Source organism: Phascolarctos cinereus, unplaced genomic scaffold, assembly GCF_003287225.1.
Source record: "Phascolarctos cinereus isolate Bilbo 61053 unplaced genomic scaffold, phaCin_HiC Scaffold_5;HRSCAF=322, whole genome shotgun sequence".
NCBI lineage: Eukaryota > Metazoa > Chordata > Mammalia > Diprotodontia > Phascolarctidae > Phascolarctos > Phascolarctos cinereus.
The window spans coordinates 78048966-78066332 of NW_027555958.1; the positions used below are offsets into that span (position 1 = coordinate 78048966).

At 40.0% G+C, this 17367-nt stretch overlaps 1 long non-coding RNA gene across 2 annotated transcripts in view; it reads left to right on the plus strand.

Annotated features, from left to right (window-relative positions):
* The window catches only part of LOC110197968 (uncharacterized), a 38150-nt gene extending 24633 nt beyond the window's left edge, over positions 1-13517 (plus strand). Inside the window, exons 2-3 of one of the 2 annotated variants that reach the window (XR_002321616.2) lie at positions 5904-5995; positions 11636-13517. This is a non-coding gene — a long non-coding RNA (uncharacterized LOC110197968). The remainder of the gene's footprint in view (positions 1-5903; positions 5996-11635) is intronic. The other variant, XR_013486898.1, reaches the window with a different exon arrangement.
* Positions 13518-17367: the final 3850 nt, after the last annotated feature.

Consider the following 17367-nt stretch of genomic DNA (forward strand, 5'->3'; position numbering starts at 1 on the left):
AGCTGTGTGACCCTGGGCAAGTCACTTAACCCTAATTGCCTCCCAAAAAAAAAACAGAATGAGAATGTATTTAAAGTGCAATTGAATGGGCATTGCCTCAGTCAAAGTGAAAACTCAAAAGACCTTAGCTTAAAAAGACCAATGTCTCCCACTGCATCTGGGGCCATCTCTAGTCCTCCTGATCTATATCTTGCCACTGGACCCAGATGACTCTGGAAAAGAAGGTGAGGCTGGTGACTTTGTACAGCGCTCCCTCACTCAAATCCAATTCACTTGCAAGTCATGACATCATCTCCCTGATGTTATGGTCTTCTTTGAGAATGGAGAATGAAGGACAAACAATAACAACAACAAACCTTAACAACTAATGGATCAACAAGCACTCTCCTTATTTAATATTTTATTTTTTCCCAATTACGTGTAAAAACAATTTTAATATTCTTTTTTTTTTCAAATTTTGAGTTCCAAATTCTCTCTTTCTCTCCTCTTCCCCCTATTGAGAAGGCAAGGAATTTGACATAGATTATACATGTATAGTCATATAAAACACATTTCCATGTAAGTCGTGCTGTGAAAAAGAACACAGACAAAAAACTCCAAAGAAAAATAAAGAAAAAGTATCTTTGATCTTCATTTCAGGCTTTACCAGTTCTTTCTCTGGAGAGAGATAGCACCTTTCATCATAAGTCCTACAGAATTGTCTTGGATCATGGTATTGCTGAGAATAGCTAAGTTGTTCATAGTAGATCATCACACAATATTGCTATTACTGTGTACAATGTTCTCCTAGTTCTGCTCATTTCACTTTGCATCAGTTCATACAAGTCTTGTTCATCATTTCTTGAAGCACAGCAGTATTCCATCACAATCATATACAACAACTTGATTAGCCATTCCCCAATTGATGGATATCCCATCAACTTCCAATTCTTTGCCACCACTAAAAGAGCTGCTATAAATATTTTTGTATACGTAAGCCCTTTTTCTTTTTCTTTTTTATCTTTTTAGGATACAGACCTAGTAGTGGTATAGCAAGCGTTTATTTGTTATTATAGGTGCCTACTATGTGCTAAATACCTTCCTAGGAACAGAGGATAAAAAGAACAGTTCCTATCCTAAAATGTCTAACACTATTAAGAGAAAGAACATATACATATATAAGTAAATATGAAATAAGTATAAAGTGATTTCAGGGGGCTCTACAATCTAGGGGTATCAGGAAAGGCTGTAGAAATAATAATTGTAATAACAACTCACATTTATATGTTGCTTTAACGGTGTGGGAATCACCCTCATACAGTGTTTTAAGTACCTAAAGCACTGGTCTCACCCTGTCACTTCCCTCCAATATCATGGATTACAATAATTCCACACTTTATTAAGCAGGATTTCTTCATTGCTGTGCTTCCCCCCCCCGACTCCCTAAAAATCATCTCACTGGGGTTAACCTTGGAGCCATTCAAAATTTGTGTAGAGATATATTCTAACAATAGATATGTAGTGGTGCAGTGGACCTCTCCATCCATCTGATGCTGCACACGTTTATTGTCTACTGTCTGTAAGGCACCAGGTTTGTAATTTACTCTTAAATAATGTGTAAGGTAAGAGTGGATACACAAATAAATAGGATACATTGTAGAATCTGATATGGGCAAAGAAAAGCCTTGGGCAGCTAGGTGGCGCATTGAATAGAACTCTAGCCTTGGAGTCAGAAGGACCTGAGTTCAAATCCAGCCTCAGACACTTAACACTTACTGGCTGTGTGACCTTGGGCAAGTCACTTAACCCTGATTGCCTCACACAAAAAACAACAACAATCAAAAAAAACAAAGAAAGGTCTCAAAAAATAAGTAAAATTTTAGTGGGAAGAGCTCACTTTCAGCTCAGGATGGGTGTCAGGGACAGCATTGTGAAGGAGATTAAGGGAGAGAATATAATTTTTTTAAATTTTATATAATATTTTATTTTTTCGCTAATTACATGTTAAAGCAATTTTTAAACTTAAGAAAAAGCTTTGAGCTCCAAATTCTATCCCTTCCTCCCCTCCCCAAGACAGTAAGCAATTCCATATAGTTTATACATGTGCAATCATTTAAAACATTTCCATAGTAGTCTTTTTTGAGAGGCAGTTAGGGTTAAGTGACTTGCCCAGAGTCACACAGCTAGTAAGTATCAAGTGATAAGTGTCTCAGGCCAAATATGAACTCAGGTCTTCCTGACTCCAGAGCTGGTGCTCTTTCCACTGCGCCACCTAGCTGCCCCAGTAGCAGTCATTTTGTACAAGAAGACTTGAATGAGAAAGAAGGAAGGAAAGAAAGAAAGAAAGAAAGAAAGAAAAAGAAGAAAGAAAGAAAGAAAGAAAGAAAGAAAGAAAGAAAGAAAGAAAGAAAGAAAGAAAGAAAGAAAGAAAGAAAGAAAGAAAGAAAGAAAGAAAGAAAAAGAAAAATTCTTCAGTCTATGTATTCAGACAACATTGGTTCTTTCTCTGGATGTGGATAGCATGCTTCATTATAAGTCCTTTGGGATTGTCTTGGATCATTGTATTTCTGAAAACAACTAAGTCGTTCACAGTTGATCATTGTATAATATTGCTGTTACTGTGTACAATGTTCTTCTGATTCTGCTCACTTCATTTTGTATCAGTTAAGTCTTTCCAGGTTTTTCTGAAATCATCCTGCTTGCCATTTCTTACAGCACAATAATATTCCATCACAATCACATACCACAGCTTGTTCAGCCATTCCCCAACTGATGGGCATCCTCTTGATTTCCAATTCTTAGCCCCCACAAAAGGAGCTGCTGTAACCATTTTGGTACAAATAGGTCCTTTCCCTTTTTCCTTGTTGTCTTTGGGATATTGACCTAGCAGTGATATTGCTGGATCAAAAGGTATGCAGTTTTATAGCCCTTTGGGCATAGTTCCAAATTACTCTCCAGAATGGTTGATCAGTTCACAACTTCACCAAAATTACATTAATGTCCTAGTTTTCCCATATATCCTCCAATATTTATCAGGGAATAGCATATATTAAACTCCTACTATATGTCAGACACTATGCTAAGCGCTTTATACATATGACTTCATTTGATCCTAGGGTCTTAAAGAAGAAAAGGATTTCAATAGGCAGAGATGAAGAAGAATTGCATTCCTAGCATTCAGAACAGCCTGGTCTAATAATGCACAGTGGCAGGAAGAGAGTAGTAACACAGTTCTGCTAGAATGTATAGCGTGGGAAGGGAATCAGCATGAAATTAGGCTGGAAAGGCAAGTTAGAGCCAGATTTTCAAAGGCCTTAAATGTTAGACTGAACACTTTGTTTTTTATTCATTAAGCAAGTGGGAGCCACTGATGGTTTTTGAGCAAGGGGGTGATATGGTCAAATCAATGCATGAGAAAGATTATTGTGGCAGCTGAGCCCTAACATTCCCAAGTTGGAATGAGCTGCCTTGGGAGCAATGATGGACTTCCCATCATGGGAGGTCTTCAAGCAGGAATTGTCTGACTACTTGTGAAGGATGCTGTAGAGGGAATTTCTTACTTATTCTCAGATATTTCGGTTACACTTAATCATACTCAAGGTTCCTTCTAACTCTGTGATCCTATGATCCTGCAAATTCTAGGTAGCTTCCCAATTACAAAGGTTGCTCATTTCTGATCAGTATTTGGAGGACTATGTCCTGAAGACTGGATGGCACTGTTCTCCTCCTGTCCTTCAATGCTAGAGCCTTTTCCCGCCTCCTCTGGAAAAAGGGCAGGGATATAATAACTGGTTTCTGCAGCATAGCCAGTAATATGGGAGTGGCCACCATCACCTGCGTGGGTGATCTTTTGAGCCAAAAGAATAGCTGTAAACACTTACAGCTGGCCCACCTGCTTTTCCAGGCTCCCCACCAGCCTGGCTAACCCATCCAAGGTAAGAGAGGGAGGGAGGAGTAGTTGCCTCTATTACATTTTCACTGCAACTTTTAGGATGCTCAGTGTCTCCCTTCCTCCTACTCTAGAGAACTCTCCCTTCAAACTATATAAATTTGTGGAACAGAAACAAAATCTGATATTATAGCTTATCATGGCTCACCCCATACTGGTATGTTCCATGTGAAGGGCACAAGCGAATCCTATTCCTATGCACAATTTCTAATTTCTCAGGCAACTCCTATACACACTGTAGCTTACTTAAATTCTCTGTCCCACATTCACTCTTCACATAGGCCATTCCCACATCCCACCATTTTGGAAACAACAGACAACAGCATTGATCCTTACAACAATAAGGATAAATGGTTATAATTTCGCAGGAGGTATTTTTAAGATCAAAGACTTAGAGCTAGAAGGGACCTTAAAAGCTGTCTAGTTCATCATTCCTACCCCTCATTTTATAGGTAGGGAAACTGAGGCTCACAGCTGCTAAGTCATTTGTCTATGGTCACACAGCTAGTAAGCGTAAGAAGCAGATTTGAATGGAGGTCTTCCTGACTCCAATTCCAGTAGCTGATGTACTCCATCAGACTTCCTGTACCTGTTGCCTTTTAGGGGGCATCAGAAAGTAACCAGAGGATGGGTGAATATTATTGACTGGTATGGAGGCTGGCGTTGGTCCTGTTAGAGTGGCAATGTGGAAGGGTAGTTAGGGGTCATGGTGAAGGTGATACAAAAACAAAAGATGTCAATAATGTAAAATTCACAAACTCTCCAACAACAACAACAAAAACCAATGGATGCTTCGGCCATTTGCAAAAAGCAAATTATCCCCAGGTTCCCTGATGCGAGAGTCTTTTATACTCCTTCTCTTCCATTTTGCAGGAGTTTGGCCATTGACCTTTAACCCTGATTTCAGCTTTGCCCTTTGAATCCTATGGCTATACTGGCCCTTTGGCCTGTTGCTCATGTCATATGGACTAAAATCTTTGCTTCTAGTTCTTTAGGACTCTGACTTGCTCACCTGGTAGGGACCTCTTCATAAGGCTTCATACAAGCCTCTTGCTTTCACCCCTGAATTTTTGTCAGTCATCTGGTCCCTGGCCTGGGGTGTGATGCATTGAAAAGCCCCCCACCTATGCCTCTCCAGTGCTTAGGCAAAAGCTTAGCACCATCTTAGAGAAAAACTAGCCACCCTGCTCCATAGACTTCACTCTAGGATGGGCAAAGCAGCACAGGATGATCTCTGATTAGTTATTTGAAGGAAGCCTTTCATTGAAATAGTGGGGTTATTTGAAGAGCAGTACTATATAGAGAGATGGTTGGCCTCAGAGTTAGAAAGACCTGGGTTCCTAACTCTGGAATACTGGTTATGTGACCCTGGGCAAGTCACTTGATCTCTCAGTGCTCCAGTAAACTCTCTGAACTGAAAGTTGCTCATCTCATTAGTAGAGAGAGTTTTCTCACTGGGACTTTCCCATGAGTGGTTCTCAAAGTAGGATCTAGGGACCTCTAGGGGTTCCTGAGACCTTTTTTGACTTTGAGGTCAAAACTATTATCATGATACTAAGGTATTTTAATTTCAAATATAATAAAAAAAATACACATAGATATTTGTATAACATATAATATGAGCCATACAAAATCTCTTCAGGAAGTCCTCAATAATTTTTAAGAGTGCAAAGGAGTCCTGATACCAAAAGTTTGAGAACCACTATCCTGTGCCAATGAAATTACAAATATGGAGAAAAATAGACCAATTAGGTTAGTATAAGCAATAAATAGAGCAATGTTATTAGAATATTCAGCTGGGCATTAATTATAGAATAATTCTGACAGTGTAGATGTAGATAGAATTATTAAATCCCATCAGAACTTTGTAGCAAATAGTAAATGTAAATGAATAGTAAAAAAAATAAGAAAAATAAAATAGTGAAGTAAATGAATATATTAATTATGCTCATTAGTTGTATATCTATTGTTGCAGGGAATTGAAGTAAAGAAACTCACAAAACAATTAAGAAGAGCCACCAAATCATGTTGACACATACCTTGATACTTGGTAACTTCAGTGTGAAGGTGGGTACAAAAAAGACCCATGGGGAAAATGTTGGAAAAAACAGTTTAGGCAAGAAAAGAAAAGAAGTCCAAAATTTATGGATTGCTCAGAATTCTGACAACTGTAATCATGAACACATAGTCTAATAAGAGAGTTAGAAGACATCAGATATGATAAAGGAGGGAAACCAGCATTTATGAAGTACTTACTAAGTGCTGGGCACTGCTAAGAGCTTTACAAATATGATCTCATTTGATCCTCACAACTCTGGGAGGTAGGTTTTGTTATTATCCCCATTTTACAGTTGAGGAAACTGAGGCAAAGAGAGCTTTAGTGACTTGCCCAGAGTCACACAGCTAGTAGATGTCTGAAGCTGGATTTGGACTCAGTTCTTCCTGACTCCAGGCCCAGGGCTGAATCCATTTTGCCACCTAGTTTGGTGATGAGCAGAAAGCATTTTTAAAAAGCAATTGCCTATGTTAACAAACCAAAGATAATTGGTCATCTGCCCCTCCCTACCTTTCTGGTCTTCTTACACCTATTCTTCCCCACATACTCATTGAGCCAATGACATTGGCCTCCTTGCTGTTCCACAAACAAGACTCTATCTCTGATCTAAGCATTTCCACTGGCTGCCCCTCAAGTCTGTAATCCTCTCTTTCCTCATCTCAGTCTCCTGCCTTCCCTGGCCTCCTTCAAGTTCCATCTAAAACCCCACCTTCTACAAGAAATTTTTTCCAGCTCCTCTTAATGTTAGGGTCTTCCCTCTGTTGGTTATCTTCAAGTTATCTTGTACAACATATTACAAAAGCCTTGGTGAAGTTTTAAGCACTAATAACTTGTATATTAATAGCTGCATGTATCTCATTTGCATAGTTGTTTGCATGTCATCTCCTCCATTAGACTGTGAACTCCTTGAGAGCAGTGACCAGTTTTTGCCTTTCTTGGTACAACGCCCTCCTCCCCCTTCCCTGTCCACTCCCCTGCACTGAGCATGGTGCCTGGCATGAGTAGGTGCTTAATAAATGCTTGTTGAAGAGATCATAAAAAAGGGAAAAGAACCCACATGTACAAAAATATTTATAGCAGCTCTTTCTGTGGTGGCCAAGAATTGGAAATTGAGGTGATGCCAATCAACTGGGGAGTGGTTGAACAAGTTGTGGTATATGAATGTAATGGAATACTATTGTTCCATAAGAAATAATGAGTAGGCAGACTTCAGAAAAACCTGGAAAGGCTTACATGAACTGATGCTGAGTGAAATGAGCAGAACCAGGATAACACTGTACACAGTAACAGCAATATTGTGTGATGACCAACTTTGATAGACTTAGCACTTCTCAACAGTGCAATGATATTTTAAGATGACTCCGAAAGACTCATGATGGAAAATGCTACCTATATCCAGAGAAAGAACTATGGAGTCTGAATGCAGATTGAAGCATACTATTTTCTCTCTTTTTAGTTGTTTTTTTTTCTTTCTCATGGTTTTCCCCTTTTGTTCCAATTCTTTTTTCACAACATGACTAATGTGGAAATATGTTTAATATGATTATACATGTATAACATATCAGGTTGCATGCTGTCTTGGGGGAGGGAAGTAAAGGAGGGGGAAAATTTAGAACTCAAAATCTTATAAAAGTGAATGTTGAGAACTAAAAATAAGTAAATAAGTTTTTTTTTTAAAGAGAGAGGAAAATAAAGTTTCCTGATGGCCACCCCCGCCCCAATGCTTGTTGATTTGATTTGAGTACTACCATGAAAGTCATTCCAAAATATGTTACCTTCATTCAGTCAGATCACCAACTGGTCAGAAAAGAAGGTCAAAATTAATATCATATTTGAAGAAATGAAAAAAAAAGCAAACTAGAGGTTATGATGTGTATGTCATGTATAATAGCACCAATTTTATATAAGCCACTAACTTAGAAAAATATGACATACATAAAAGTAAATACATTGACTCTGATTATGAAGATTTCATTTTAAAATTAATAATAATGCAGAAATATTGTATAGTCATCTATGGATATATGACTTAGATTGAATGTTGTTATTCAGTCATTTCTGATGGACTTGGGATTTTCTTGGCAAAGATACTGGAGTGGTTTGCCATCTCCTTTTCTAGCTCATTTTACAGATGAGGAAACTGAGGCAAACAGGGTTAAATGACTTGCCCAGGGTCACATAGCCAGTACTCTTCTGAGGGAGTTCTGAACTCAGGAAGATGAGTCTTCCTGATTCCCAGCCCAACGCACTATCCACTGCACCACCTAGCTGCCCATAAATATTTCTTAGAGAATTTTAATTGATGTAATATAGCTGCCGCAATGAGAAGGCCAAGAGACTCCAGAATCCAACTCACACAGCAAACACAACATCCTTGACAGTTGGAGACATACAATAACCAAGGGTCGTTTAGTGTCCTTTTTTTCAAATAAGTCAGACTTACTCTTGATGTTTGCAGAAAATAAATGGAAAGGAAGATTAATCAGATCACCACATTCATGAGAATAAGGAAGAATTAAAAAAAGCACAGGTTGCCATTTCTAACCCCTGCTGAGTTGTCTATCTGAGCTCCAGGCTCCAAGAAAGAAGAATAGAGGACAAAAGGCAGGGGGGTGCTTTCTACTGCCTGCCTGCCTTCCAATAGTACCTTCCAACTTGTACTATGTATATCTCCTCCCTCATCTCCAGCTTCCACTAGGAAGAAGAGAGATGCCTTTCACTTAATGATTAACATATTCTCATCTGGTCATTCCCTACACATCCCAGTGATTCGGAATTGTAGTAATCATCCAAAACCCATTCCCCATCCCCTACCTGATACCTTATTCCTATCTCCTCAACCCACCCACTCCAAAGTCCCAACCAAAATGCTACCCTCCCCTTTCTCTGTGCCCTCTCGAATGCCTGCTTCATAGGCAAAAACTTATTTTCTTCTTAAATCTTTTCCTCTCCCACTCCTTCCATCTTCTGGCTTCCACTGAGATCTGGCTCCCTACTGATAACACAGCCTCCCTGACTGCCCTTTCCAGTACTGGCTTCACATTTGCTCATTCACCTCAGTTCACTGGTTCAAGTAAAGAAGTTGGAATACTCTTCGCTCCCCATTGCTATTTCCAGGTTCCGCCCTCACCACCATCACTCAGAAACCTCCCTTCATTTGAGGCCCCTATAATCCACATCTTCCACCTGATCAAAATCATGACAGCTATTGTAGATAAACCTCCCAGGACACTACCCTCCCTTCTCAACAAATTTAGTACTCAGCTCATAATCTTTCTCTCCTCCCTAACTCCAGGCTTCATACTAGAGGACTTCAGCATATGTATTGATACTCTCTCAGAAACCTTAACCTCCCAGTTCCTCAATCTACTCACTTCTTAATACCCATTCATCCACCCCACTTCCATCACACAGAAAAATGATCATATTTTTCATTTTGATATCTCTCACCAAAATCCCACCTCCATGTTCAGGAACTGAAATTTCCTTATATTGTAACAATCTATTGGCTTTCCATTTCTCCCTCTTCCCATGCCAAACTCTACTCTTTGTCCAAACCATCATTTCCAGTCCCTTGACCCCTCAGTTCTCTTCTAGTCTATCCCTCTTGCATAAATCACTCTCTTCTTTTCCCCATCTTGACCCCTTAGTGAATCAATTCAACTCTACACTGTTCTTTTCTCCTTAATCTCTGGTCCTCTTATCATATTGACAATTGTGCCCTGCCAAGCTTCAGCCTTGAGTTGTTCCCAGGACCTGTTGCCTTCATTCCAAACATCCTGCTGATCAAAGGTGGAGAAAATTGCACAATGCTTCTGACTGGGTTCACTACAAATTTATGCTACATAACCTTAAAAGGGCTCTCCTAGTTGCTAGGCAATCCTGTATAATCTCCCTTATCAACTCACTCTCCAACTCCACAGTGGCTCTTCCAAACTTTTTCATCCTTCCTCAAACCTCCAAGAACTCTGCCTCCCCTAGAGTCTTGGCTGAGAACCTTGCCTCATATTTTACTGCAAAAACTGTCCTACATACCTGGAATGCTTTGCCTCCTCATCTTTGCTGCCTGGCTTCCTTCAAGTCCCAGCTAAAGTCACATCTTTAAGCCTTTCTCAATCTCTCTTAATTTTAGTGCCTTTTATCTGTTGATTATTTCATATTTATCCTATATATAGTTTGTTTATACATGTATGTTTGCATGTTGTTGCCTCCATTAAATTGTTGACTCCAAAAATTTTGTCTTTCTTTGTGTCCTTAGCACTTAGCACGGTATTTGGGACATCTTATGTACTTAATAAAATACTTATTGGCTGATTTCTTACATTTATCAGAAAGTGTCTTCTAAGTGAGCAATTTTGTGGTAAACCAATTGCTACATACAGGGATGGGGGGGAGCCTCAGAAGAAACAGCTCACACATATAAACTTGAAACTTCTGTAATAAGATTCACTGGAGTATATTAGCTGTAGATAATAGAATTTGCCAGGTAGGAGATGAAATGAAATGTTCCGTAGGTCAGTGTCTTGAGTTGGCTCCCCACCAGCCGTCTGAGGTCAGAAATGTCCCATTGGCCAATGGGGAAAAGTTGTTACACCCAGGGATCCTGGGGCGTGTTGTGGCACCAGAGATATCTTTCCACCAGCTATGTGGGCAGTCCAGAGACTGGCTATTGAAGGCAGCCGTGTAGGGGGAGTGTGTGTGTGGGGGGGCAGACAGATGCAGAAAAATCAAATACATCTCTTTTGGATCTTAATTCAATAAAAATTATATTCAATAAATGACCTTAGAAGTATAGAAAAGGGTATGGCCATTTCAAACCGGCAGATTTGTAAGTTGTGAGAAGCCTGGCAAATGAGATTTCAGAATGAATCCTCAAATCCCCTATAACTGAGTTTATTACTCTCTAAAATGGGAATTCCTTCTTTTTCAAGTTAATAATTTCCCACCTTTTAAAAGGTATTAAACTTTGAGTATCTCATTTAAATCAAAGCCAAGTGTGATAATTGGTACACACCTTGAATAATTCAAATAAAAGGAAAGGGAAGCAGTCAAAGAGATCAGAGACTGGGGCAAGGAAGACAATTGTAGCACACCTCTAAGGTACAAGGGGAGTCTTGACCCATGGCAGTGAAGGGAGGTTTGGAAGAAAGCAATTGGGTCTGCAGGTATCTCAGAGTGGAGGTCTCAGACCGGGATACATCCCAGGAAAAAGTCAGCTCTTTCTCTAATTTCCTTTTCCATTGTCTGTCTATTCCTAGGCTGTAGGGTGGAATTTTTTTGCTATCCAAATACTTCCAGTAAACTGAATTTTTCTTAACCACAAGGAGCCCAGGAGCTAATTAGGCATTGATAAGAAGATTTTGTTAGGCAAAAAGCCCAACCTCTGCTTAAGTGTTAGAAATTTTCCTAACAGGGGGCTCAGAGTACTCATGATTGAACTTGGAACTTTGCTTCAAAAATAAACTTTCTGAAAAAGGAGGAAACTAAGTGCACTTTGGGAACCACTGTATTCCCCACTCTATAGCCACTGGTTTAAAACCAGCTAATTACTGTAACAGGGGGCTACAATTTTCTGTGGGATCATTTTTTTTCTGTTTGAGAATTTAAATATTGTATTAAATTTTAAAATCTGTTTCATTTTGTCTTTGCAGGAAACAAAAGCAAGAGCATAAAGCAAAATTAGAATCAGAACCTGAGCAACAGCAGTAACATCTGCATCTCCAGGAGAATCAGACCCAGAGAAACGTCCATCACAGCGAGCGCAGACAGCCCTGGTCGCTACCTTCAAGGACTCAGGCCTGGGTTGCCTGTCTGGGGGCCTGGAGCCTATTCCCAAGAAGTTCCTGGGGTGAGCAGCAGACTTTCAGGGGAGCAAACACACCAAGCAAGCCCCCTACCCTTCAGAGTTTGTGGTGATAGAAACCCCACCTGAAAAGGCTCTCTCTTTGGCCCCTGCACGGAAGTAGCTAATACAATGACTTCAAGCAAGCAACAGAGACTGGAGGAAATAGAAAAACAGGATGTGTACCTTCGGGAGAGGATGAAGTACCGCTTCCACATCATTCCTGATGGAAACTGCCTTTACCGGGCTGTCAGCAAGGCAGTCTATGGGCACCAGGACCAGTACCAGGAGCTTCGAGAAAAGACTGTCAACTACATGGCTAGGAACCTTGACCTCTTCAGACTCCTCATTGAGGGTGATGTGAAGGAGTTTCTCTTCAGAGCAGGACAGGATAGCACATGGGGTGGCTACCCAGAGATGCTGGCCCTGGGGCACATGCTCAATGTCAATATTCATTTAACTCTAGGAGGCAGTTTGGGGAATCCTACTATATCCACAACCATTCATTCTTTAGGTCCAGAGGGCTCCCCCAGGAAAAGTATTTGGCTAAGCTGGCTCAGTTATGGGCACTATGACACTGTACTGGATTACTCCCTTCCCATACTAGAGGATGATAATTTTTTGTGTGGGGGAGACAACCTTTTCTTTCTTTTTTTGTTTTTCATTATATTTTTGTTCCTTTTTATTTTCGGTTCCAAATCTTCTTCCTCCTCCCAGCCCCTCCCCCAACCATTGAGAAGGCAAGAAATAGGATACCCATTCTACATATAAAGTCATACAAAACAAAATTTCCTCATTAGTCATGTTCTGGAAGGAGAAAAAAGCAAGAAAATGAAAGGAAATTTTGCTTCAGTTTGTACTCTGAGTGTATTAGTTCTCTGTCTGGAAGTGAATAGCATTTTGTATCCAGAATCCCTTGGGATTGTGGTGGATCACTGTAATGATCAGAGTTACTAAATCTTTCATGGTTAAAATATTGCTGTTACTATGTAGATTGTTCTGGTTTTTCTCACTTCATTTTTTATCAGTTCATATAATTCTTCCCAGGTTTTTCTGAAACCATTCCCTTCATAATTTCTTATAGCACATTAGTATTCCATCACATTTATATACCATAGCTTCTTCAGACATTCCCCAGTTGGTGAGAATCCGTTCAGTTTCCAATTCTGTGCCACCACAAAGAGAGTTGCTGTAAATATTTTTGTATATATGGGTCCTTTTCCTTTTCTGGTGATTTTGTGTTATAGACCTAGTAGAGGTCAAAGGCTATGTGAAGTTTTTTAGGGTATAGTTCCAAATAGTTCTCCAGAATGGTTGGACTCCACTAACAGTCCATTAGTGTCCCTATTTTTCCATACCCCCTTCCAGCATTTCTCAGAGAATAGCAATTCTTGCAAACAACATGAAGCTAGAAGGAAAAAGAAAGAAAAGTTATTTCATTCTTGAAGTACTAGACATTGCGTTCAGTAAGGGGCTGGCTCACAGAGTCCTGAAGAAAACACACACACACACACACACACACACACACACACACACACATCTTAAACTCCACAAGAAAACTAATGGATGTGATGGGGGAATAGTAGGGAATAAGAAGAATGGTGATTATGAAGAGGATAATATGGAGGATGGAATAATTGGAAACTAAATAAAGTAAATATTGAATTTATTAAATCCTATTTGGAGAAGCAGACAGGGTAAAATGGAGACTTATGCTTTCATAAAGAATCTGATTTTGTGTGCTGCTGTGTTTGTGAAAATGCTCGTTTTAACTGTTTACATTCAGAATTTTTAAATGTAATTTAATTTTAAAATTGTGATCTTTTGCCCCCTTGAAAAAAAATAAAGAAAACATCTAAACTCTAAAATAGTAAAAATAAAAGAAATAAAAAATTAATGAACCCTCCTAAAATTTTGACAAAATATGGAAGAGAATGAAGAGCAGAAATTCTAGGTTTGCTTTATCTCTTTGGAAAAATCAAGTATGAGATCTTAACCATCTAGTCCATGGGATAGATGATGCCCAATGGTTACAGTTCACATTTTTGTGATTTAGGATATTGACCTGGATCATGATTAGCACCAGGAATATCAAGGGTTACAGCACACATGAAGACACCTCTGTCACAGTCACTGATTCTTAATCAAAGTCAGGGTTATCTGTAATAACGTATCTAAGAGGTCATTAGCCTCTTGCGTGCAAGCAACCAGTGAAGATGATAAGAGGTACCCTCCAGAATGATCCCCTCAAGGTTCCCACAATCAGACCATTTTCCTCCCTGGGCATCTACTTAGGCTCTTTCTCTTTCTGTCTCCCCTCCCACTGAGAAATTCTTGATCATCAACAAATCATTGAGGGGATCCCATTTCATACAGGTCAATGAACATTCAGCATAAATGTGTAATGATAGCTTCAGGTCCTTGGTGGTAAAATAGCCTCTCCCATCAAGACCACCCTTAGGTTCCCCAAGTCTTTTCTGGAAAGAAGTTGTTCCAACCAACCCAAAGGAATGCAGACCTGTGAATGGAGGGTGTCCTGAGTTGTTTACCCAGGAGAAATGGAGCCCTCTGAAGGGACAGAGAACCTAAGGCCTTGGTCACTTTGGACCAGGAAGGGACTAAGGAAAGTAAAGAGATGGTCTTTTATCCAAAAGAAATACCAACTTATTAGGTTAGTCTTCCTGGAAGCTAGATCCAAGAAACCACTGGATGGGAGAGTCCTCGATCTTCCTTAGGAGTCAGAGACACAATGATAAAGCTGTTGAGTGAGAGTAAGTCAATGTCTCAACAAGTATGTACTGTTCCATTTTTCTGTGCTAAGTTCTGGGGGTGTAAAGAAAGGCAAAAGCAGGTTCCTTGCCTTCAAAAAGCTCACAGTCGAAAGGTCTGACCAAGATGTGCCCATAGTGGGTGATACTGCCCCCTGGAGGGCGCTGGAATGATGGAGGGGTAGTAGTAGCCTCAGATGCAATTGGGGGGCATTGAATAAAAATAAGAGGATGGTGGAAGTATAAGGAAAGAAGAGAAGAAAATTTTGAAAAACCATTGGTACATGTTTCATCTGTTGTGTACCAGAGTTAAAATCATAATGATTACATTATTTTCCAAATGAACACACAAAATGCAAGTTATTACCAAGTAGTGGTCAAGTCCCATGACAGATCTTAACAAGTAAGTGTTGGCAGGCATTGTCAGGAAATCCAGCATACATTGGCAGGAATATGTGTGTGTAATGACTTGTTTGCAATATGATACTATATGGCTACAAGATGCAATATTGTGTCATCAAAATTTCAATCAGGAAAAAACTCACAAATTTACAATAAATTATTAAATTTAAGATGTGTCATTTCAAAGAAATATTTTATACTTTTTGAAATGCCACAAATTAAAAAAAAACCTTAAAGAGTTAAAGAAAGTAAATTTCCAGGGGAGCACAAACTAAATTTTTTAAAGGGGGGAGATAGGCCAAATAAGTTTGGGAACCTCTGGTCTGACCATATCAGAGGCCACTGCCTCCCCTCCCCCCATACTCAACAAACTCTAGTGGTTGCTTTTTCCTCCAGGATTAAACACAAAGTCCTCTGTTAGGCATTCAAAGCCCTTCACAATCTAGCTATTTTCACCTTTCCAGTCTCCTACAAATTACTCTCAGCCAGGTACTCTTCAATTTAAAGGCTCTGTCCTTGCTGTTCCACAAATAAGACACTCCATGTCACAACTTGGGTATTTTCCCTGTCTCCCATACTTGAAATGATTTTCTTCCTCATCTCTGCCTACTGGCTTCCTTTTAATCAAAATCAAAATTCCATCTTCTGCAGGAAGCCTTTCTCAACCCCTCTTAAATCTTGCGCCTTCTCTCTTTTAATTATTTCCAACACATCATATATATAGCTTGTGTGTACATATTTGTATAGTTATTGTTTGCCCCTTAGATTGTGAGCTTTTTGGGAACAGTTACTGTCTTTTGTCTTTTTCTGTATCCCTAGCACTCAGCATAGTATAGTGGCACTTAGTAATTGCTTAATAACATTTATTCATTAACTGAATGACTAATGGGGGAGAAAATATGTGAACAACCACGCAACTACAAGTTTTGTACAGTGTAGTTGGGAAGACATAGCAATGGAACTGACCAGAAAGTACCTTTTGCAAAAGGTAGCATTTGAGCCAAGTCTTGAAGGAAATCAGAGAAGAGAGGTGATGAGGAGGAAGGAGAGAATTCTGGGCATAAGGGCAGCCAATGTAAGGGCTGTTTTGCGGATCAAATGAAATAATATTTGTAAAGCACTTAGCATAGTGTTTAGCATAAAATAGGCAGTGAATTAAATGCTAACTGATATTACTAGAATATTTACCCAATTGTGGCATGTCTGAAACTTCTTTCAGGACAGCTAACAATCTCCAGATATAGGACTGATCCAAAGCTAGGAGTTCCAAGCAGTGCAAAAGATGACTTGATTTTGTTCAGCCCTCTTTCTGCCTCCAGTCAATAGCCTGAGAGTTCGCGATGGAGCACTGATGTGATGCTAGATTCACACTTCCTCTAAGTCCAATGCCGAAGCTCCCCTAAGAAAGCATCCCAGACTACACCTTTATAGACAAGAGCAGCACCCAGAGCAGAAAATCTTCCTGGCCAGGCCTGCCCAAACTTCCCATTTTGCCCACTTCTAATGGCCCAGAAGGCACCCCCTGGTGCCTTCCACAGAGGCTATGATGAGTTTGTCCCCCACCTTAGCCTCTGCCTACATTCTATTTCTCCTGGAGGAGAGAGCCTAAGCTCCCTGAAGGCAAGAAACTGGGTCATTTTCTCAGGTGCCAGCCCCTTTCACTGGACATAGCGTACAATGTGTGTGTGTGAGTGTGTGTGTGTACTTACATACATATTCATAATATATACATATGCAATACATATGTGTATATATATATATATATACACATATATAATATTAGATGTGTGCCTACGTGTGTATAGTTACTGTCCTTGTCTTGCCGCATAGCCCTTCGAAGGTGAACTCTTTTCTACATTGACCACCTTTCAGGCAGGCAGTTGCGAGTTCTGAGGAATTGTCTGATCCGGTGAAGGCTGAGTTGGAGGAGTCTTGGCCCTGGCTGGTGAGGATGTTAAGTACCACCAAGCCTGGTGGAGTGTGGAATTGCTACCTGAGGGAAAGAAGCAGCAAGTGCTCGAAGGCAAACAAACAAAAGATACTCCTTCCCTGAAAATCGAACCTGGGACCTGGCTGTGAAAACGCCAGAGTTTAACTCTTAAACCACCAGTGAGCACCCAAGACACCATGAACTCATCAATCACGGCCGCCTTGTCTCGATCAATAAACCTCGCCACATAAATTATCCTTCGTCTGCCCATGCATACAACACACTCGATTCCCCCTCTCTCAGCTTCCCCTCTGCTCACCCTTAAGTCCCGTAATCACTCTCTCCTGCCCACTTCTAACTTCCGCACAAAGTCGTCAATTCCCTTCTTGTCCTAAGACTCGGGATCTGTCCGGCTTTCTGAAAGAAGCTTGTGCTCGCAGG